The 24,068-nt window shown below is 43.3% G+C and overlaps 1 pseudogene; it reads left to right on the top strand.

The window, feature by feature from the left end:
- The first annotated feature begins 16,142 nt into the window (after positions 1-16,142).
- On the top strand, positions 16,143-16,865 carry LOC120843813 (annotated as a pseudogene).
- Positions 16,866-24,068: the final 7,203 nt, after the last annotated feature.

Here is a 24,068-nt window from a genome sequence, read left to right as displayed (position 1 = left end):
AAACATTCATCTTGGCGAAAGGTGATACAAGAAAACGATTGTGTGATTTCTGGTGACAACACGTGTTCATAATGAGCTCCCTCGTATGTTCATTTTCACAGGCGTGGAAGTCGTAAGTCTCCTTTTTGGCGAGTAGCTCCCCGATGAGATATGTAGCAATTCGGCGCTGGTTGGGCGTGACCAATTAGTAAACAACATAGTTAACTTCTGGAGGATTTACACCAGAAAAAACAAGCCCTCCTATAACGAGTTTCATTTCGAGAGCATACCTAGTCTTCTTGTGCGAGCAAACTGTAGCCAACTTAATTCCTGTTGTCGATCCGGCCTTGCATTTTTTGCCCCTCAAGTTTTTCCAGGTTGTGTAGACTGTACGGCCGGTCACATAGCCCAGGGCCGACAGTTTTTGTCTTATGTTTTACAGCCTAGTGCCCCATTGCAGGTGTACCGAACTGCAAGTTGGGCGTCAAGTATCCGCTCGCTTGGGAAGATCTTCCCAGCTTCGATCCTTGCTATCGGTAGAGATCGTTGACAGTGTGCTCCTCAGCAGAATTTTGTGCTCACCTTCGTAAATGTGCTTTGAAGACACGTGATATTAGAAGCAAGCCAGTTGCCTACACATTCGGAAAGGACCTTCTGAGCTGTCAGTTTTCAGCTTGTCCCATGGAGGCCTTAATGCAGATTAAGTTCATCAAAGCAGCATATCTGGGATGTGTATCTGACCACCTGCGCAGGAAAGAGAACGAATAAGGGGGAAATATATTTAATCCAAAGAAAGGTAATGCAATCGGAAATGGTTATATAAAAAAGCGAATGCTGTTCTTCAAAGGGCAGCTGAATTGGGTTCGTATTTGAGAGAAAACATCGGCATTGTTTTGATCTGCCATTTTGGTCCATGAGCATCAAAATTTTATTAAAATTTGATGCACCGAATGCTCGATGCACTATAATAATAATAATAATAATAATAATAATAATAATAATAATAATAATAAATTTTTATTGGAACACGCATTTAACAAGGCAGATACACGGGCCTGTCAAAGCCAGAAGCTTTGACAGGCCAGAAGCTATTATGATAATAATAATAATAGTAATCTTTAAAAACTAATTCTTAGAGTCAGGATCAAGTTCCAGGTCTTGTCAAAGCCTCAAGGGCTTGTGGGACTAGACCCAGCAGTTGCAGCAAGCTTATTGAAAATGTTCACATTGTCACGTACACACACTCACACACACACACACACGTACAAACACAAATCACACACCGATGACATCTTCTGCTCCAGGCGCAAGTTCACATCTCTGTCGGTCTTGAAAAAGTGCAGGAAAACACGTAGTCTCATCAGAAAATAAACGCACACATACGCAAATACAGTAGCCCGAGAATACAATGAAGACCGTAGTCGTATCAGAAGCAGGAGCGAACTGCCAAGGCCAACTTACTTCCTAAAAAAAAAATGATAATAATAATAATAATAATAATAATAATAATAATAATAATAATTTTATTGACAGTCTTGAAATACAATCAGTGGTAACGGGTCCGTCAAAGCCTGTAATGGCTTGTGGGACGTGACCCGGCAACGGCGTAAAGGAAAAACAACAAAGGAAATCGGAATAGAAACATACATCACTACAACAAGAACAAAAACTACAACTCACATCGAATGCACGAAAAAAAAAAACCCGTAAACATTTCTAATAGTGACAACGTAGCAGAAAAGAGCCAATACATTAAAAATGAGGTAGCACAGTAACGATGTCTAACACTTTGTACTCAGAAATTTTTTTAACTGTCGTTTTGAGTTTATATCACGGAGTGGTGCTGTCAATTTGTTAAATATATGAGGAACATAAAATGACCGCTTTCTTTTTCCATATTTAGTGTATACTCTGGGGATCGCGAAGTGTTCGCTGTCCCTTAGTGAACGCTGAGTTGTACGTGAAACTTTAAAAGGACTATTCCAGTAATGTTTTTCTATAACACATCTCTCGAAGAGTGCTGCAAAACGAGGGAGATGTAAAAAAGAGAAGAGATTGTCAGATAGGATGTTGGTACCGTATGCTACAGCTTTCAAAATTCCTTTTAGAATACTGTCAATTTTGTTTTGCCAACCCAAGGAACAGTTAGCATGCAGAGTAATACCGTAGCGCAGCACACCATAAGCCAGAGCATTTGCTATCATTTTTCGGACTGTGAAAGGCAAAAACACTTTTGTTGAATAAAGCAAACATGAAACACTACGTAGTTTTTTAGCAATATGACAAAGATGGGAATTCCAGGAGAGATCACTATCAAACAGCACTCCCAAATACTTGACTGTATTATCATGGTTAATGGGTAAACATCTACAATCAACACAGCTCGATGAGTGCAGAAGAAAAGGTGTATCAAGAACTTTGCGTTTAAGGGGACTACTGAAACACACAAGTTTTGTTTTTTGTGTGTTTACTTTGATAAAGTTAGAATTAAACCAGTCCATCAACCGTGTAGCGTTTGTCTGTAACGCAGTCATTGCACTGGTATAATTTATGTGACGCGATACCAACAAAGTATCATCGGCGTACTGATATAGTTCACATCCCGACACCGCCTTTGCTTGATCATTCACATACAGGTTAAAAAGTAACGGTGCTAAAACGGAGCCTTGCGGTACGCCTGATTTTAGAGTGACATATGTGCTTCTAGTGTTACAAATAAGAACTTGTTGCGTCCTGTTTGACAAAAAGCTGCTGAGTAACAAAAAAAAGGGCCCACGAAAACCGTAGTCAAATAGTTTCTTCAATAAAATTTTGTGACAGATAGAGTCAAATGCTTTTGATACGTCTAAAAACAATGCGCAAGCAAATTTGTTGTTATCAAACGAGGCGTACAACGTATCAGCAAGATCCTCAAGTAAGGAATCGGTGCCACGCCCTGCAGTAAAACCATATTGTCGTTTTGACAACAGATCAAACTTATCTAGAAATGAGGTCATTGTTTTTAGTAAATGTTTTTCGAGTATCAGTGCTAAACACGGAAGGATAGATATTGGTCTATAGCTTGCAACGTCATTGCGCTTACCTCCCTTGTAAAGCGGCCTTACAATAGCGGCTTTAAGACAGTCTGGAATAACCCGAGATTTTATAATGCCATTAAATATATACAGCAGTGCATTGCCCAGAGTATCAAAATTGCGACGCAAATCACACAAGCGAATGTTATCAGCCCCTGGTGCTTTATTCAGTTTAAAAGAAGATACCAGAATACGAAGATCTTGCATAGTCATGTCTGGCAAATGCGCAGAAAATTCAAAAGAAGGGTCTAGGTTCGAGGGCACTGCATCGTCATCGCGCGAGCTACCAGACACCGAAGCAAAAAAACAGTTAAAGCTTTCAGCAATTGATTTTGAGTCTGATCCAAAATTTCGAATAATCCCGTCATCGAGAGATAACTTAGAAGCGCAACCCTTGACCTCATTCACCAGAGACCACGTCTTGGCCATGTCAAAACGTGACTGATAAAATTTATCGTGCATGTGTTTACGTTTTTGCGATTGAACAATTGCATTGACTTGGTTTCTTTTACTTTGATAAGCTGCTTTTAAGTCCTTATTTCCCGGATAACGACGGCAGCGTGCCCAGAGGACATCCTTTTCCTTTATAATCGAAAGAATATCTTCAGTTAGCCATGGCTGGTTCTGTTTTCGCTTTTTTACTCTAACCACCCTCGTACTTGCAGATTTCAGATTCCTATAAATATCGACAAACTTTGAATAGGCCTCCTCGGAAGGTGTGTTTTCGACGAAAGAGACCCAGTCATAGCCTGCAATCAACCTATCAAGATGACAGGAATCAGTGAAACTGATCTGTCTACGCTGTTCTAATATTTCGTCCGAGCCATTTACGGAGCTTAATCTAGAAGCAATAAAATAGTGGTCCGCTAGCTTCTGCTGAATGATGACAGCTGCTACTGGTAGTCCCGAGTTTCGTACACCTACGTGATCAATGCACGACGTTACTAGTTTGTTTTGGAGGATTTCTTCTCTAGTCGGTGCATTAATTTGACTTTCTATGCCGTAACTGGCGAGAATATTTAAATAATCGCAAACTTGAGACTTGGATTGCTTTAGTAAATCAATATTGAAATCACCCACCAGGCAAACATTATTGGTGATTGCCAACTTTTCCAAATTTGAATCCAACTCCTCAAGGAAGCTAAGCACATTTTCAGACGGCGGTCTGTAAATAGCTAAAAGTGATACAACTGAAGTGTGGTTAAAAAGGTTTAGAGCAAGGCCTTCGGCATGATTAAAACTAAGGTTCAAGTCAACCGTCGACCAGTTACCTTTTACGTAAATGGCTATACCTCCTCCCCTGGATTTACTACGAGTAGAAAAGAAGGCATCATAACCAGGTAAGGAAAATTGGTTTTGCGAAACTTCGATGTCCCGAACATTTATTTCCGTTAAAACAAACACGTCTACACTAACCCCCACTCTTCCTGCAACGATTTGAAATTCATTCCAGTATTTTCTAATGCTTCTTATATTGACATGTAGGACCGTAAGTGTACTAGCACTAGGAGGAAAAAAGTTGAGAAACGAAGTGAAATCAGGAAGTATTAATGTGTCCTCCATTATTACGCTATTTTTCTAAATCCCTAGTGCTAGAGATACGGAGCGCCAGTGACGTTTCATCTTTCTTAGCAAAGATGACGGCGTTTTTCACCCACACGAACTTATAAGATTTTTCTTTACCTTTGTTTCGCGCCTGCCAGAAGAGGTCCTTGTTAGCTCTGGTTAGATTATCGTTGAAGTAAAGCCTCTGTTGGCGCTCTGACTGAGAAAGCGCAGCCAGCTTCTTGCGCGCGCTCATCCAGTGTTCCTTGCTGGATACCGAGGTGAATTGCACCAAAATTGGCGCAATACCGTCGCGCCTGGAGCGCAAGCGATGGCAGGCTACTACTTCGGCTGGGTCAAAATTTGCTACATCTACTTTTTGAGCAAGGTCGACTAGAACGGCTTTCAGGTCTTCACCGCTCGTACATGGCAAACCATGTATTTCCAGATTGCATCTTCGACTGTACTGCTCATTGGTATTAATGTTTGACTGGAGTTGCGCAATTATTGTCGTTTGGTCGGACACTGTAGCTTGCAGTGCACCGACCTCTGATCTGAGTAGCTTCACCTCCTTCTCATTTTCGGTCACAGTTTGCATCAGCGATTCGCATTTTCTTACAGATTCCTCGAGCCCCTTAATCGTTTCCTTAATCGCAGCAACTGAGGGCTTTAGCGAAAGAAGGTCATCCACCTTAGCCGGGAGATCGCAGAGCCGATCAACATTTGCCTTCAGAGAGTGAAGCAGCTCAAGCTTTGAGTTTATCTCTGCAAGTTGCGCGGCGACTGCGTCTCCCCCGGCAGGAAGCACGTCCTCACTCACACAGCTCATACTTAGCTTACTCTCGCGGATTCTGCATGTTCGACAAATCCACTTATCACGCTTCGAGGTTCCCATCGATTTGAAAGTTCTTTCCGAAATTCCGGAACATGAATCGAAATGGTAAACATGTTTACATGAAGAACAGGTCATGAAACTCCCGTCAGATGGAACTTGCTCAAAACACGCGATACACTCTGTAGAACTTGTGGCCGCCATGGTAGAAGAGAAAAGTAAGACTTTGCGTGTGAACAAGGAAACAAGAAACACAATACTCTGAATGAACACTTGGTGCAGTCGGCGGCAGAACAATAACAGTCGCTATCAAAACATTATATAAAGGATTCTCACCTGCCGAAAATGGCAAAGTTAGTTGCGTGATGATTTCGGGCCGCCGACTGCGCTGAGGAGTGCTGTGGGATCCGCTGATATAGTCGTCCTATCCGGTTGCCCGGATGACGAACGGTGATCAACCACGTGGCCAGGTGTTGCTTGACGAGTGCTGAGTCAGCGACATCGGTCGGCGATCGGCAGCGATGGTTCGCGCCCGGCACGAGGAACTGCCGGAACCGCAGGACCGCTCGCCCTGCCGAAAATGGCAAAGTTAGTTGCGTGATGATTTCGGGCCGCCGACTGCGCTGAGGAGTGCTGTGGGATCCGCTGATATAGTTGTCCTATCCGGTTGCCCGGATGACGAACGGTGATCAACCACGTGGCCAGGTGTTGCTTGGCGAGTGCTGAGTCAGCGACATCGGTCGGCGATCGGCAGCGATGGTTCGCGCCCGGCACGAGGAACTGCCGGAACCGCAGGACCGCTCGCCCTGCCAAAAATGACAGTATTAGCAGTCTGCAGAAGCAGGCCGCCGACTGCACCGAGGAAAGGCGTGGGAGCTGTTCTTGAAGGGTCGAGTCCGGTTGCCCGGATGACGCTCAACCACGTGGCCCTCGGGTAGACAGTCGATGGACGCTGAGTCAGGCTGCCGAGATCTTCATCAGTTTGGCCCCTTCCACCAGCGGCCGCGAGCGATGATGACGGACTCAGCAAAAAAGCATTCGGGGCCTGCCGAAAATGACTAGGTTAGTTGCTTGCTGAAGACAGGCCGCCGACTGCGCCGAAGAAGGCCGTGGGATCCGTTTTTATGGTGTTGAATCCAGTTGCCCGGATGACGATCGACCACGTGACCAGGCGTCAGACGACGAGTGCTTTGTCAGATCTTCATCTGTCGGCGGCCGGCAGCGATGACGATGCGCCCGGCACCAATGACGATGGAACTCGGCACCGATGACGATGGAACCGGGCACCGATGTCGATGGAACCCGGCACCAGGAACTGCCGGAGCACGCCTGCCGAAAATGACTAGGTTAGTTGCGTGCTGAAGACAGGCCGCCGACTGCCAATAATAATAATAATAATAATAATATATGTATTTCACATAAATTGGAATTCAAGTAGTAGATACGAGCATATCAAAGCCTGCAGAGGGCTTGTATGATGACGCCCATAAAAAATTCAAAAGACGATTACCATGATAATAATAACAATGATGATGATATAATAATAATAATAATAATAATTTTATTCCACATATAATAAATGACACAATACAAATACGGGTCTGTCCAAGCCACAGGAGGCTTGTGGGACAGGACCCGGCAAGTCGAAACGGCGAAAAAACAAAGAATAAGGTGAACTCAAAATAAGATATGAACTATGCAGAAGATGAGTAACAACAGAACAACGAATGGTTACTACAAGCTTAAATTGGTCAGCATTTTTTTTAGTTTTCTTTTTGTAGTGCTTTCAAAAAAGCGATCTGGCAATTTATTGAAAATGGAGGGCACATAATACGCGCGAACTCTTTTCCCGTAGCGCGTAGTACACCGGGGGGTAATAAAACGGGTCGTGTGACGAAGACTCCTGCTGGGAACAAAGGGCCGTTTAAAATCATCATTCCAAAAGTGCCGCAGAACCACGCTTTCCAAAAACAAGGAAGAAAAATTCGGCATACGTAAAAACTTGAACACGGTCATGTCAGTAAAAGAATCAAAGTGATAACCAACGCTCTTTAGCAAGCCCCCCAAAATACGATCAATTTTCATTTGCCACGACTCTGTACACTTTCCGAACAATGTAATACCGTACCGCAGTATACTGTAGCCAAGGGCATGCGCAATAGACTTCCTTACTGAAAACGGCATAAACACTTTCTGGTTGTACAGCAAACAGCTAACGCTCCGCAATTTTCCACAAACATGAGCCAAATGGGAATTCCATGACATATCTGAATCAAATAACACTCCTAAATACTTCACATTATCCACATACTCGAGCGGAGAACAAAGACAATTCGAGCATCTTCATTTATGTAAAAAAACTGGTACGTTAAGGGCCACCTTCTTTAATGGATTTCTGAAACAAACTAGCTTTGTTTTTGACGCATTGACTGAAATCAAATTTTCATCAAACCAATTCATTATTTGTAATGCATCACGCCTCAGTAAATGAACCGCGCTCTCATATTTGAGGTGACGAGATACAAGTAACGTGTCGTCCGCATATTGAAAAATACTGGAACTAGACACTGCTGCTGAAAGGTCATTGACGTAAAGATTAAAAAGCAGAGGTGACAAAACGGAACCCTGCGGGACACCGGCTTTTATTAGTACACGCGAACTTTTGTAAGTGCCAACGGACACGATTTGGGATCGACCCGAAAGAAAACTTTGAAGAATAGCGAAGAAGGGCCCGCGGAAGCCAAAATTTTGTAGTTTACAGAGAAGCAACTTATGGCTGACAGAGTCAAATGCTTTTGACACGTCCAAAAAAAGAGCACAGGAAAAAAGATTGTTCTCAAAAGCATCATAAATAAGATCAGTAAAATCCTCAAGCAACGGCTGGGCGCCTTTGCCGGCAACAAAACCATACTGGCTGCGCGAGAGAACACCAGAGTTAGCAATGAAGCTACTCATCACAGTGAATAGGTGTTTTTCTAACACCTCAGCTATACATGGCAAGATGGAGATAGGACGGTAACACTCGTAGCTATGTGGCGTGCCTCCCTTAAAAAGTGGTTTAACAAGTGCAGCTTTCAGATTGGACGGAATAATACCAGACAGTAAAAACCCATTTATCATGGCGAGGAGCACCTCTTGGACAGCGTCGAAATTTCGAACTATATCGCTAACCCGGACGTTATCAACACCGGGTGTCTTATTTCGCTTTATACCGAACAAAATAGTGCGTAAGGTATAGATGTCAAGAGGAGGTAAAAAAGCAGAAGCAGATGATTTGTAATTGGAGCTTGTACGAGGTGACGTAATACTGCTGTCCTTGGCAACCCCGGATGACGCCGCAAAAAGCTTGTTGAAATGATTTACAGTTGACTGCAAGTCGGTGCCAAAGTACTTTTGAAGTGACTCAAAAATTGGTTGCCGAGTTGTGCGGCCTCTGACTGTGTTGATTAGCTCCCACGTATCTCGCGGACTCGCCCTCGCCTCAAAGAATTTCTTCTGAAAGTAGCGCCGTTTAGCCGACCGAATAATGGCATTTACGCGCTTTCTTGCGCACCGAAATTCATCTCTTAACTCCAGGTTCTTAGGTGCTCGACGAGACCGCCGCGACAACGCCTCTTTCGCCTTAATTGCTGCCATAATTTCCGTATTAAACCAGGGTTTTTCCGATCGTTTTCTAAAAAAGACTTCCTTCTTTGAAGCAACATAAAATGACTGCCAAATTTCAACAAAGGCCGGATATAAGGTTGTGTGTTCCTGAGAGCGTAGGAAAGCGTCCCAGTCAAAAGCGGCTACCAGTGCGTCAAACTTAACCACGTCCGTGATAGTCACATGGGTGCCCTCGCTCCTGCTAAGGTTCTGCATCAAGCCCTGATGTTGCAAATGACATCCAATAAAGTAATGATCCGAAAGCTTTTGGTTAATGACTGCAGATTTTATCAGAATATCGGCCGCTCTAATATTTATATGATCAATGCAGGAAACTACCAGTGATCCAGACAAAAGTTCCTCCCTCGTTGGGAGACTAATTGTATTTTCGATTCCATACTCTGACAAGAGTGTAAGATAATCACAGACAATGGACTTGTTAGATTTGAGCGTATCAATGTTCATATCGCCGACTAAGCAGAGTTGGCCCTCAGACCGCAGCTGCCCTAAGAGTACTTCCAGTTCGGCTAAAAAAAGAGAAACATTTTCCGAGGGAGGCCTGTACACTGCTAATAGGAAAAGAGGAAAGTCTGGATGTGATATTTTTATTGCCAAGGCTTCCGCATGCTGGAAAGATACACTCGAGATCGCTGGGAGCCATTTATCTTTAATATAAATTGCGATGCCCCCTCCTCTACTATTATCGCGCGTGCGAAAAAATGCCCTGTAGCCATCTAACATGAACTGATTAGACTGAAAAGAACAGATGCCAATCTCGGTGAGAACGAAAATGTCGACTGACGGTTTCAAACTGTTTACAGATATTTGGAACTCGTCCCAATGCTTTCGCAAGCTTCTAATATTCACATGAATCAAAGTTAAAGATTTATCAGATATAGGCCCCAAAACCCGATTGAACGAACTGCAATCTGGGATTGAAAAACAAATTGACATGCCTCACACCAGCTTATCTAGATCGCGGACTGCACTTATACGTATGGCTGGCGATCCCTCGACTTTTCTCGCAAATATTTTAGCATTTTTCAGCCATACAAACTGAAACTCGCGCTCTTTGCCCTTTGATCTAGCCATCCAAAATAGCTCCCTGTTCGCCGCAGTAAGGTTGTCGTTGAAGTACAACTTCAGCTGGTTATTTGATTGGTTCAATTTCTTCAACTTGGCGCGTGCGGCCATCCAGACACTTTTTAAGCTAGGTGAAGCGAAATTAACAATGATCGTTGAAGAAGAGTCCTGCTTCCTCGGAAGGCGATGAATTGCCAGGATGTCCGATGACTGGAGTGGAGGAAGGCTGAGCTTCACGGAAAGGTCTTCCATGGCGCTTATCAAATCTTCGTCACGGGCGAAAGGAAGGCCATGCACTTCCATATTGCAACGGCGGCTATACTGCTGGGAGTCATTAAGTTCCTGCTTTAGGCGCTCAATTTCCTGAGACTGCTCTACCATCGTGTCCCTAACCGCACCTACTTCTTTTTGTAGATCTTTGACAGATTCCTCGTTTGTCAAGGCCAAGGCCAGCACTGAATCACACTTCGTGCTGAAAGAGTCAACGGTCGACTGAAGTTCGCAGACCGTTGTGCGTAGTTCTGCGACAGCAGGTTGCAGGGCAAGCAACTGATCGACCTTTGCTGGAAGTGGCAAAAGCGTCTCGACGCTAGTTTTTAGCGACAGGAGCTCATTAAGAGCGGCGCTAATCGTAGCTAACTGGCGGTTGACACTAGGACTAGCAGCATCTGCCGCACTAGCACTAGCAGCACTAGCGCCGGTGACCTGCGCCTGCCGGTTCCTGAGAGCCTGAGTGGAGTCATCCACTAGAGTGATGTCGCCCGCTCCTGAGCCAGATCGAAGCTCACTGGTACGGCACGTAGGGCATTTCCAGCTCTCTCTTCTGGAAGCACCCATCGCAGTAAACGTGCTATCTGCAACCCCGGAGCAGGGCTTGCCGAGGTGGTAACCATTTCGGCAGGTGACACATGTCAAGAACCTGCCCTCAGATGGTAAAGACTGAGCACACTTAATACAATCCATATGAATCTACAAGGGACAATGTCTGAACGCACGGAAATGTCGGCAGAGATAAACGAGATACACTGTACACTGTGCAGTCAGCGGCAATAAAATAAAAAGGAAAGGTTGACAGAGCGACTTTTGTCTCACCTGTACAGAACACAGTGGTTAGTGCCAGACAGAGTTTTCGCCGCCGACTGCAAGGGATGCGACGCTGGGGGGATCCTTATATAACCCCCGATGAAATGATGGCCAATCAGCTGAAGCCACCCGGTTGTGCTTGTTGTAGTCAGCCGCAGCGTCACGATCGCCCGCCCGCTTGCCTCGTCACTGCTCAATACGTGAAGACTGCAGTTCTTGGTACGCCGACCATGATGCTCGGACCAGGCGCTTGAAGATGATCGATGGGCTGTACAGAACACAGTGGTTAGTGCCAGACAGAGTTTTCGCCGCCGACTGCGAGGGATGCGACGCTGGGGGGATCCTTATATAACCCCCGATGAAATGATGGCCAATCAGCTGAAGCCACCCGGTTGTGCTTGTTGTAGTCAGCCGCAGCGTCACGATCGCCCGCCCGCTTGCCTCGTCACTGCTCAATACGTGAAGACTGCAGTTCTTGGTACACCGACCATGATGCTCGGACCAGGCGCTTGAAGATGATCGATGGGCTGTACAGAACACAGTGGTTAGTGCCAGACAGAGTTTTCGCCGCCGAATAATAATAATAATAATAATAATAACAATATTAATAATAAAAATTCGTATTGCACGGGCATATAAATCGAGATAAAAATAAAAATAACAATCGATCAATCGATCGATCAATCGATCAATGTTTTTATTGAAGTGCCCAGGAACAACCTTGCGGTCTTAGTACAGGTGCACTCAGGAAACATGGAAATCGACACTACACACAACAAAGAAACAGTAAACAATAAAACACAAAAAAAGAATCACATATGTCACATAAACTCGCTAGGCTATACCACCACGATAGCGAAAGGAAAGGAAAGCGAGAGTATAAAAATTGGTTCTGAGGAACTTAATCAGGTGCAAAAAAAAAAAAGAATGGGAAGTCAAATTTAGGTGAGGAACTTCAGCGCTCTGATGAATTCCGGTGTGTTATTGTTAAATATATCAATAGAGTCTATAAAAGTGGAATTGTAGGTGTGCCCAATTCTCGACACGGGGTCGTGAAGATAAGTTACTGGAGCATTGTAGAAGGATGCATTTTGCCTTGTAGTTTTTACGGGAATTTTCAAACGCACATTTGATATCAATGATGTGCAGTCAGTGATGCCATGAATAAGTTTGTACAGAAATAGGATGTCGGCATGTTCTCTCCTACGCCGCAGGGTGGGCAATGCCAAGCTATGTTGGACTGGGACTGCTGGATCATCGTTTGAGGTGGACGCATTGCGCGACGGGAAACGATGTCTGTAGATACATAAGAACTTATTCTGAACACGTTCGATTCTAGCCGAGGTTGTCGCGCAGACCCCATTTCATACAACAGAGGCATACCCCATTCCATACAACAGAGGAAATAATAATAATAATAATAATAATATTCTCCATAGAGCTACGTAGTGAGTGGTGGGATTCCTTGGGGAACATGAAGAGCTCCAGCTAAATTTTTATTATATGCCTCTTTTATTCGTATATGTAAACTGCTCAATCAACCATATTCCGGCTTGCGTGCACTCCAAACCACAGTTCAAAGGCCCGTTAAAATTTAGGTCTTACTAGGGAGTTGTAGCGGATCATTTCTGCGCTCCGGTGACGATCCGCAGAAACGACACGATGTACATGTTTTCTTTTTTATTTATTTACTATACCTTGCAAAAATTATATTCGAAAAGGAAAAAAAGAAAATTACTTCTAGAAAATTTAAAAAAAAAAAAGAAACGAGGCAATGATCATAAAAATGAAAAAGTTCTGCCCCTGCCGTGTCGTGAAAGAGCGAGATCTTCCCGTCGATTCGCTGTAGTCCACGCTTCCGTAGTCATCCTTGCAAAAACTCAAATAGCAGATATACAACATTTGTACGGCATGATAGCACTGATAGCACCAACTCTGGATAGCACCAAACCGACCAAACCATCGAGTGGAAATGCAGTAGGTACGATAAGGTTGTGTCGTATTCCAAAGTGCGCTCGATCACACTCAAGAGTTGAACTTACGATTCTCGGCGTGCGAAAACCTACTTGCGTCTAGCGTTGTTCTTGTTGGTTCCACTGGCCTCACTGTCACGTGACCCAACCCGAAGGAGTAGCTCAACAAAGCCCTCGAAGAAACGAACGCGACAGATGACCGTTGGGTCGGGAGAAGAAAAAAAAAAAAAGAAGAAAAAACGCGACGCCGCGGCGCCACGTCTTTTTTTTTTTGATGCCATCGCCTCCGTCGTAGAGGGAGAGGGGAAGTAAAAGAGAACGTGCATTTCAGAGATGCCAACTTTCAAGGGGAGTTTTGCAAAGAAGCGCACTACCAGTTTAACCCACTCATAGAGATGCTCCTTGAAGGGAGAGAGGGAAGCGCTATGGCGTTAAGATCTAGGTAGCGTTGTCTAGTTTCGCATTACAGAGATTTGTAAACGTGTTTCACTTTTTAAACGGGTGTTGCTTTTCAATTTAAAAGCCGTAGCTGCAACTGAAAAGCTAGAAAAAAGCATCTTGGTGGTGAAACAATTTCTGTTTACTTTCTTTTGAAAACTGGGCCAATATTCAAAAGAAAATGACAAAAAAAGCTAAAGAAAATTGGGTGAAAACCTGATGACACTTTATAACCCCTGGTGACTTTTTTAAACAGAATTTGAACAAAAACCACCATAGTTTTTGTAAGAGTGCCAAAAGCAGAAACAGGCTCATTCACCTTCTTTCGAGATCAGATGTTTCACCTTGTTCCCTTTCCTTCTTACCTTAACTAGTCGGCAGTCGGCGACGGAGTTATCTGCAGACAATAACAACCTGACTCTGCAGATTCCACGGCCGAGGAAAGTACGCCTACAAGGACAAGCCTCCCTCGGACAAGCCATCGTCTGCTCCAGAAAGAGGAGGGAAGGTCACAGCAAGTGACAGCGACAGCACCCACGCCAACGACAGAGGCGGCACCAAGGACCCGTCTACAAAAGAGGCAGACACGGCATCGGCAGCGGCAGTCGGCGACGGAGTTATCTGCAGACAATAACAACCTGACTCTGCAGATTCCACGGCCGAGGAAAGTACGCCTACAAGGACAAGCCTCCCTCGGACAAGCCATCGTCTGCTGCAGAAAGAGGAGGGAAGGTCACAGCAAGTGACAGCGACAGCACCCACGCCAACGACAGAGGCGGCACCAAGGACCCGTCTACAAAAGAGGCAGACACGGCATCGGCAGCGGCAGCGGCAGTTGGCGACGGAGTTATCTGCAGACAATAACAACCTGACTCTGCAGATTCCACGGCCGAGGAAAGTACGCCTACAAGGACAAGCCTCCCTCGGACAAGCCGTCGTCTGCTGCAGAAAGAGGAGGGAAGGTCACAGCAAGTGACAGCGACAGCACCCACGCCAACGACAGAGGCGGCACCAAGGACCCGTTTACAAAAGAGGCAGACACGGCATTGGCAGCGGCAGTCGGCGACGGAGTTATCTGCAGACAATAACAACCTGACTCTGCAGATTCCACGGCCGAGGAAAGTACGCCTACAAGGACAAGCCTCCCTCGGACAAGCCATCGTCTGCTGGAGAAAGAGGAGGGAAGGTCACAGCAAGTGACAGCGACAGCACCCACGCCAACGACAGAGGCGGCACCAAGGACCCGTCTACAAAAGAGGCAGGCACGGCATCGGCAGCGGCAGTCGGCGACGGAGTTATCTGCAGACAATAACAACCTGACTCTGCAGATTCCACGGCCGAGGAAAGTACGCCTACAAGGACAAGCCTCCCTCGGACAAGCCATCGTCTGCTGCAGAAAGAGGAGGGAAGGTCACAGCAAGTGACAGCGACAGCACCCACGCCAACGACAGAGGCGGCACCAAGGACCCGTCTACAAAAGAGGCAGACACGGCATCGGCAGCGGCAGTCGGCGACGGAGTTATCTGCAGACAATAACAACCTGACTCTGCAGATTCCACGGCCGAGGAAAGTACGCCTACAAGGACAAGCCTCCCTCGGACAAGCCATCGTCTGCTGCAGAAAGAGGAGGGAAGGTCACAGCAAGTGACAGCGACAGCACCCACGCCAACGACAGAGGCGGCACCAAGGACCCGTCTACAAAAGAGGCAGACACGGCATCGGCAGCGGCAGTCCGCGACGGAGTTATCTGCAGACAATAACAACCTGACTCTGCAGATTCCACGGCCGAGGAAAGTACGCCTACAAGGACAAGCCTCCCTCGGACAAGCCATCGTCTGCTGCAGAAAGAGGAGGGAAGGTCACAGCAAGTGACAGCGACAGCACCCACGCCAACGACAGAGGCGGCACCAAGGACCCGTCTACAAAAGAGGCAGACACGGCATCGGCAGCGGCAGTCGGCGACGGAGTTATCTGCAGACAATAACAACCTGACTCTGCAGGTAGGAACTTTTTCATTACCTAAATTAAACACTCAACTCCCGTCGCCGACTGCCGACTGTTGATTGCCCATTACTGGTTACCGATTGAGGTGTCACAGAAATGCCGAAAGACGACGATACCGAAGACTTATGCTTGCACTGTAAAACTTCCATAAGAAAAGAAGACAGTGTATTAGAATGTAACGAATGTCACTCTAAGTACCACTTAGGACCTTGCTCAGGAGTAACCGAAATCGCCCTCCGGGGGAAGAGACCGGGATTTAAAGAATTATGGAAGTGTCAAACTTGTAAGGGGGCAAGGTTAAGACTTCAGAGCACACCTGAAGGCGGACAGCCCAGTCACGAAAAGCTGGATGTGCAGCAACAGCTGACTCAGATAATGAGCATGTTGAGCGTGCTCGCACCACTCAATCAGCAAGTCGATGAGTTAGTTACAATGAAGCAAACTGTGAGGGACATAGAGAAGTCTGTGCAATCAATGTCGGACAGCTATGATGAGCTACTTAAGAAAGTAAAAGACCATGACAGTGAGATCAAAGATCTAAAAAAGAGGGTCAGTGAACTTGAAAACGAAAAAAAGAATGACGAAACGAATCAACTAAAAAAAGAGATAAACAAGCTGGAACAATACGGACGTAGAAATAACCTCGAAGTACATGGACTGGCCGAATCTTTGAACGAAAACCTACTAGAAAAGCTGAACAAAATCGCCGACCAGATAGAAGTGCCCAGACTAACCACAGATAACGTAAAAGCAGTTCACCGCATCCCCACTAAAACAAAGAAAACACCCATGGTGATAGTACGCTTTATCAACCGAAACGATCGAGATGCGTGGCTTAAAAATAAACAGAAACTGAGGAGTGGAGCGGAGGTAGATAACGTCTATCTAGAAGAAAACTTGACCGCTTCAAACCGAAAGTTGTTCTTTGATGTCAGAACAAAAGCAAAACACCTCGGGTACAAGTTTATCTGGCATAAAGAAGGATGCTCGTATGTGCGAAAACGAGAAAGCGACCCGACTCTAAGAATCGAGAATGAGAGTGACCTCGCAAAAATTGAATAGGGAAGTACATTCACCATATTAGACATGGAAAAGAAACAAACGTGTCTTTCTTTTGAAAAATGGTGGGATAGAATAAACGCTACTGTTAACGAGTTTTGCTTTGTTCTTCTACACACCAATGTACGCAGTCTTAAAAAAACATTTTAATGAAATAAGCAGTATGATAGACCCTTATCTGGACTATTTAGATGTAATTGTATTATCAGAAACAAATATTTCATCTGATGAAGAAGCTTTGTTCTCTCTAGATCATTTTGAAACATTTTCGCATAATAGAGACGGGAAGAGAGGAGGAGGTGTCATGATCATGATAAATCAAAAATGGAAAATAACCAAATACGAAAAAGTAAACTTTTGCTCAACGGAGGCACTACACATTGAAATAGAATACCACAGAAAAAAAATGTCTATATTAGGATTATATCGAGCACCTCAGGGTAATGCAAACATATTTTTAGATGATATCAATAAATGGCTAAACGACAACAAAGACACAGACTTAATAATTGTAGGGGATATTAATCTTGACATCACAAAACCTAGTTTAATGATAAATAATTACCTAGATGATATGGCACAAGCGGGACTGGAATCAATGATATATGAATTCACAAGAGAAGAGATATTAGGCAAGAAACTAACACAGTCATGTATAGATCATATACACGTGCGGTCGAAGTAAGGGAAATCCGAAGGACAAGTAATTTCTGAAAAAGTGGCTGACCATTATTTTGTGGCAGTAACTATTCCAGATCTTATTCAAAACAGTAATAAAATTGTTGAAGGCTCATTTATAAATAATAAAATAATCGATAAACATATCCAAGAAATCGACTGGAACGTTCTCGCCGAAGAACAAAACCCAGAAAAATTATACGATAATATTGTTAAAATATTTAATGATATTTACACAAAGTCAACTCAAAGATGCAGTACGAAAAAACGTAAACAACAGAATCAATGGATAACTACAGAAATTGACGACCTGATCAAAGAAAAAAAGAAAGCTTGGCAACTACTGAAAAGATTTCCGAATAATAAGAAGTACAAAGAAAATAACAGAATAATTAGGAATAAAGTTACAGCATTAATAAGATTAACAAAAAGAAATTATTACTGGAACAAATTCTCTGAGACAAAAGATACAGCAGAATGCTGGTCCTTGGTAAGCCAACTGTTACAACGAAAAAAGAAAAAAACGATTGAAGATACTATTCAAACAAACTTCGGTCCTGAACATGGCTTAGGGATACTAGCAAATAGTTTTAATACAGAATATGTGCAGTCAATTGAAACTTTATGTTGTACGACAACGGAAAGACAACCAAATCAAATAAGAAATAATGATTCAATATTTTTCCCCGATATGGATGACAATGATCTAATTGAAATTGTAAAGCAATTAAAGACTAATAAGGCAACAGGGTTGGATCAAATTAGGGCTAGAGATATTAAATACCATATCACTATAATGAAACCTGTCCTATTACAGTTGTACAATCGTATATTTTCTAGCGGCATCATCCCAAAAAAGCTTAAAACATCAGTTGTTCGGCCTATATACAAGAAAGGTGAGAAAAATAAATTCCTAAATTATAGACCAGTTTGTATCCTTTCTGTGATAAACTATATAATGGAAAACTATATTAATAAAGTTCTTAGGTGCTATATCGCTAATTATAACCTACTAACTAACACACAATATGAATTCAGGGAATATATAGGAACCAGTGACCTTCTAGAAGACTTTTTTGAGTATGTAAATGAAAACATCGACGCCGGTAATTATGTTCTAGCCTTATTCATAGATTTTACGAGGGCCTTCGAAACAATCAATCATGATATTTTAATGGATAAACTAGATAGTATTGGAATTCGAGGGAAAACATATGATTTATTTCGGAATTATCTTGCTGATCGATTTCAGGTAGTACGTTTAGGTTCAAAATATAGCAAGGAAATTAAGGTAAAACAAGGAGTACCACAAGGTACAGTCCTCGGTCCACTACTCTTTAATATATATGTTAACGAGATAGCACAGGTTGGCTTAAAAAGTAAGCTCTTTCAATTTGCAGATGACACGGTAATTGTATACGCACATAGAAATTACGAAGTAGCGGCAATGACTATACAAGATGATATACATAAAATTATTCAATGGTACCGTAAAAACCAAATAATTGTAAATGTTCCTAAAACGCAAGTAATATGCTTTAGAGATGCAAGAAAAAAAATCGTAAATGAATTTCCAATAAAAATGCATGATGAGAACTGCGACAACTGCTCGTGCATCCCGCTAAAATACGCTGATAATGTAAAATACCTGGGTATGCACATAGACAAATATGTTAAATGGGATATTCACATAGACCAGGTTTGCAAAAAATTAAGGGTATTAATGGCCCATATGTACCACATCCAAAAACTAGTACCGCGATCCATACTTAAAATTATATACAATTCACTGGGTAAATCCGTACTTCAGTATGGAATAACAGTTTACGGGCACTGTGCCAAGTATTTACAACTAAAGATAGAATCTATTCAAAAAAGGATAGTTAGGAATATTGGGTACCGACGCGAAGAAACAAATTTCTCAGAGTATATGCATAAAGAATTAGGAATATTACGTTTCAGAGATCAAATGAAGTATGACATTATAATAAAGCATTTTTTCAACAATAAATATAGGCGCGAAAATAAAAAAGAAAGGACATTAAGACCTAATAAAAAATTTGTTGAACCATTTGTAAGAACAAGATATGGAGAGGCCACAAGGAAATATTACATACATAAGCTTTATAATACATTACCCGATGAGCTACTTGAAATAAAATCCCCTAGAATAAAAAAAAAATAGCAAAAAAGTGGATAATTGAACAGGGAAAAAAAGATTCTTAAAAGGTAATAGGTATAACCGATGAGTATCCCCGAAAACGCAGGATATAAAAGGTTGTTATTGTGTTCTATTATTAGAATTGTCTCGTAAGTCGTGAATTCTATTCTTCTTTACAGTTTGTAAATGTTAATTCAATATGATTCGATGGGTTTACACATGTACTTATCAAAGTAGGCGAACTAATATAAGCTGTAGAAGGAGGTGGAACTGCAGTAATAGGTACTAATATTGGTATGTTTTGTTATTTTTAGTTATGTGTGCAATAAAAATGCAGAGGCTCCTGTCGCGTCCCACACACAAGCCATCATTGGCTTATGTGGGCTTTATATTGTATTATTTGCAAACAAAGTAAATAAAGATGGTTTTTGTATTGTATTGTATTGTATTGTACTTCACTCGGACGTTTTTAAGAAACTATGTTGAATTCACTCCTGAGGTGATAACAAAATTTAGGATGGCACCGCGCCGCTAGCCTGCTTGCCTTTCTTCGTTAAACAAGACTAGAGCAAGCACACAGTCGTCACTGTGTCGCTGGAGTATCGGGATTTAATCACATCTCATACTTCTGGAGAAAAGGGCAACTCTACACGTGCTCCGCTGTGGAGGGGAAGGAGGCATATACTTGTCAGGAGGGAGGGAGGGAGTATCGAAGTAACACGGACGGTCGCTTTTTCATATGCAGATGATCAGCGGCGAAGCGTCTCAGTTAGTAAAAAACTAACAAATCGTCATCCCCTTTCATAACGACATTGAAGGACCTCTCTTCTAGCACTACACGCATATTTCGTCACACAAAGTTCCCACGGTAATGCTTAAATATTTAGATACATTTATAGAACTAAATCTCTTCTGTAGTTCAGTTTGCATAGCTCACTGCGCTCATGCAACCGAGGCGCCATGCACTTGGAAATAGACAGGCAGACCAGGGGAAACACGCTGGTGAGCAAAAAGTTATGTTTACGTGCGTTTCGCACCTTAACTATGCAAATCACAGCACTCCTACTTCGAGTAGATGTTGGGACAGTGCCTTGAGCCGCCTCAATTGGTTTAAATCACAATCTAAACCCTAAGACAATGAGAAATAAAATAACTGCCAAGACGACACACATTCTCAAACGCAGCTAAGTTTACTCACAGGGAAACAAAAATTTATTGCCACCCACGCAAAGAGAAACGAAGGAAAAAAAATGCACGCCGCCGCAAAGTTGGCAAGACCGAGCCATACTAACTGACCTGCACCCAGACACCACACCACCAAGCTACCCGACAAGATAATTGAAAACTCCGTGAAGACTACGTTAACCAAGAAAAAAACCGCACTTCCGCCGCCTCCCTCCCCACCCCCTAGCCGACCACTCACCCGTCGACAAGAACAAGATCTCACAACAGGAGCTCGCCGGAATACTTTTGTTATATTCAGATATTAGCTCATTTCAACCCAGAAATGACTGAGCCGTGGTCACGCGATGGGGTGCAAAAGTGTACCTTCTCATTCTTTACTCCATTGCCGGATTCAGCGAGGTCTGGCAAGAGGGAATCGGGAATGAAAGAAAAATTATATGCTTTTTTTTCCCGCTCGGACGTCGCAAGGAATGCCATCTCGTCGGAAGGAGAACGAGATTTGTTTGACTTAAATGTTGAAATAAGATATGAATACCTCATAACTGCTTCTGAATATGTATATATTATTGTTGGGCATCAGGTACAACATGTGACCTGTCTCATGCGTTAATTAAACTTTGGCATTCGTGAAACAACAGATATTCGGCACCGATCGCATAGTTTAGTGTACAGTTTGAGGTACATCGTAAATAATTACGCACAAGGCTTTAGTGCTTATATTTTTTATCTTCGATGGTTCTGTCGTTATTGAGGGACTCGAAACATCCTGACGTATGGAATGTTTCTGGAACAAATAAATGTGTTTTAGTTTTAGTAATTTGTGATGTACGGATTCGCCATAGTCTAAGCTTTAATCACGGTCAATCTGTATACGCATCGATAAAATCGCACTGCGCGGGTTTTGGTGCGTCAGAGATCTTAACAACAAATAATCAGTTTTACCTGGAAGCTGCTGGCGTTTGTAATACTTCCGTTTTGCAACCAAAGACACGAAGATAAAGCATGCGCACAAACCTTCTCGAGCTCAGAAGAGTTGCTGAGTTTGAGATGGTGTGCAAAATTGTATGTTTTTTTTTCTTCTTAATGTCTCGGATTTAAGTATGTTAGTCATTCGCCAGCTTGTCTGTTGCTTTACTTTTTCATTGTTTAACATTTACGCCAACACTTGTGCCTGACTCGTCTCTGCTCCCAAGTAATTTAAAACTCTCTTTCTTTGAAGTTAAAAGTCTGTTAAATGCTGATACCGGACACTGACAGATGTGATTGTTTTTGTTTTGTCAATTGATCTCTCTTACCTTGGGCCACTTTTTTTTTGCGAGTTTGATGTTTTTTTTTTATTTTATGAAGTAAGATCCTGCTACGCCACTGAATTTCCAGCCTTATCGATGCCTCTGCTGCACACCTGTTCCACAATTCACTCTCCTTCTTCAAAAACAATATGTTTGAAAGCCTCTTTTTATTGTATTTTCAACCCTCTGAAGTACGAAATATTGATGTGTTGTTCTCGGGTGTGCGTATTCTTCGATTTTCTTTTTGGGCCTCATAGCACTCACTTGAGCGATAGCGTCATGAGCCGCTGCTTTCTGACAACACTCTCAAGCACTTACTCCGTGATGAACCTGTCTGCACACTCGAATACCTCATTTTATTCACGAAATATGAAATCGTGCAATATGGGGCGGTACGGATTGTCATCGGTGACAGAAGGCTGACTCCACTTTGGCCCTAATGCAGGTGTGCATGTACCTGCTGCAAGCTGGTTCGCTGCCCCTCCAGTCATACCACGTGGGCCACGTACCACGAGGCTGGAGAGAACTTTATTTTTCAATTCTGTTTTAACTGTCCACTTAGAATTTTGTCCCTCCAGCCGACATCAGAGCCGTAAATACGGAGACTTTGGCCAATCATTGGGAAGTATAGGAGTCAAATGGGGAAACGCCATTAGCCGAAAGCGTGCTGGGCGTGTTCCAGGGTGTCTTCACAAATTCGAATGTGGCAATCTAAAAGCCGAAAATAATACCCTGGCGGTGGTCGCGAGAAACGAAACAAATAAGCACGAAACTCTTGGTGACTGAAAATATGGTGCACGTGATGTTTCAATTTTGAGTCAAGGTCATTCAAAATCATGGTGGAAGTGCGCGACTAGCGGTACGGTGGACATAATCCGTACGCCAGCCGCTGAGGGCCGGGAATCTGCTGTCGGAGCGGTCACACACTCTTGGAGCAAAACAGAGTTTGATCGGCACATTCGTTTCTTACAGCTTTCTGCGGAATCATAATCGAAACATCACGTGCACACTACTGTCAACCACGAAAGATTACCACGTACATTCAACTCTTAGAGGCACATTAAAACCACATATCTTTGATTAAAACTGTTACTCGCGTCCACCGCTAAGGGTCCTTTTCGGCTTCTGGCTGGCCAAGAGAGCATGTAGAGCCCTCTTTCTGCGTCGGGTGGACGCAGAAAGAGGGCCTCTGCCCGATCATCCCATAAACCAAACTCTCTCTATATACAGCTCTGCTCGACGTATAGCTGCACTCCTTATTTCGGCCGTCACTCTCGCGAATTTGGTTCTCACAATCCTGTTCTGGGCTGTTGCGACGTTTACGATGGAAGCGAAGGGTAGTGAGGGATTTTCAGCCAAGTTAAATCGAAAACAAAATAGGAAGACACCTGGGACCTGTACCGCATTTTATCATTGCTTTAGTTTGCTTTCTCTAGTCGCAATTTGGAGAATATGATTACTCTATTATAGATTATTCGCCTAATAATTGAACGATCATCAGAGCCACCTAATTGTTTTTGCGCCTTTGAGTGGATACAATTAGACGTCTCCTTATTTTGTTTTATTGTAAAATACATAGTTTGCGTGTCATAATTGATTGTTCTGGATGTGACTGTCAAGCGGGAGTTACGGGAATGTTACCGCCTCTTTGTTTTGGGGTAAGTTATACGAAGAAGTAACGGGGTCAGTACCTTAAATTCCAGCACGCTGTGGATGCGCACATGCTTATATGTGTCACGCGTTCTCATTCGGCGACGCATAGAGTGAGCAAATGCGACAGCAAAATAGGGTTACGTAACTCCCGCCTTGTTATCACAAATCGATAACGCAGCCGTAGGAAAAGGCATAAACCAGGCAGAATTCCTAAGTGTAGACACATCTGGAACGCATTAGAAGCACCGATCACCAACTTATTTTTCATCTGCAGACGCTACAATGAACCGAAACTTTAGTGCAGCAATCACCTCTTGTAGTGATTATTTATGTTTTAAATAAAGATATTATATGGTGTGTGAAACTGTCGTTGTGTTCGCCGTCTTT

The sequence above is a fragment of the Ixodes scapularis genome, unplaced genomic scaffold (assembly GCF_016920785.2).
Source record: "Ixodes scapularis isolate PalLabHiFi unplaced genomic scaffold, ASM1692078v2 PGA_scaffold46__3_contigs__length_2488377, whole genome shotgun sequence".
Taxonomy (NCBI): domain Eukaryota; kingdom Metazoa; phylum Arthropoda; class Arachnida; order Ixodida; family Ixodidae; genus Ixodes; species Ixodes scapularis.
This window is presented reverse-complemented; position numbering and strand designations above follow the sequence as displayed.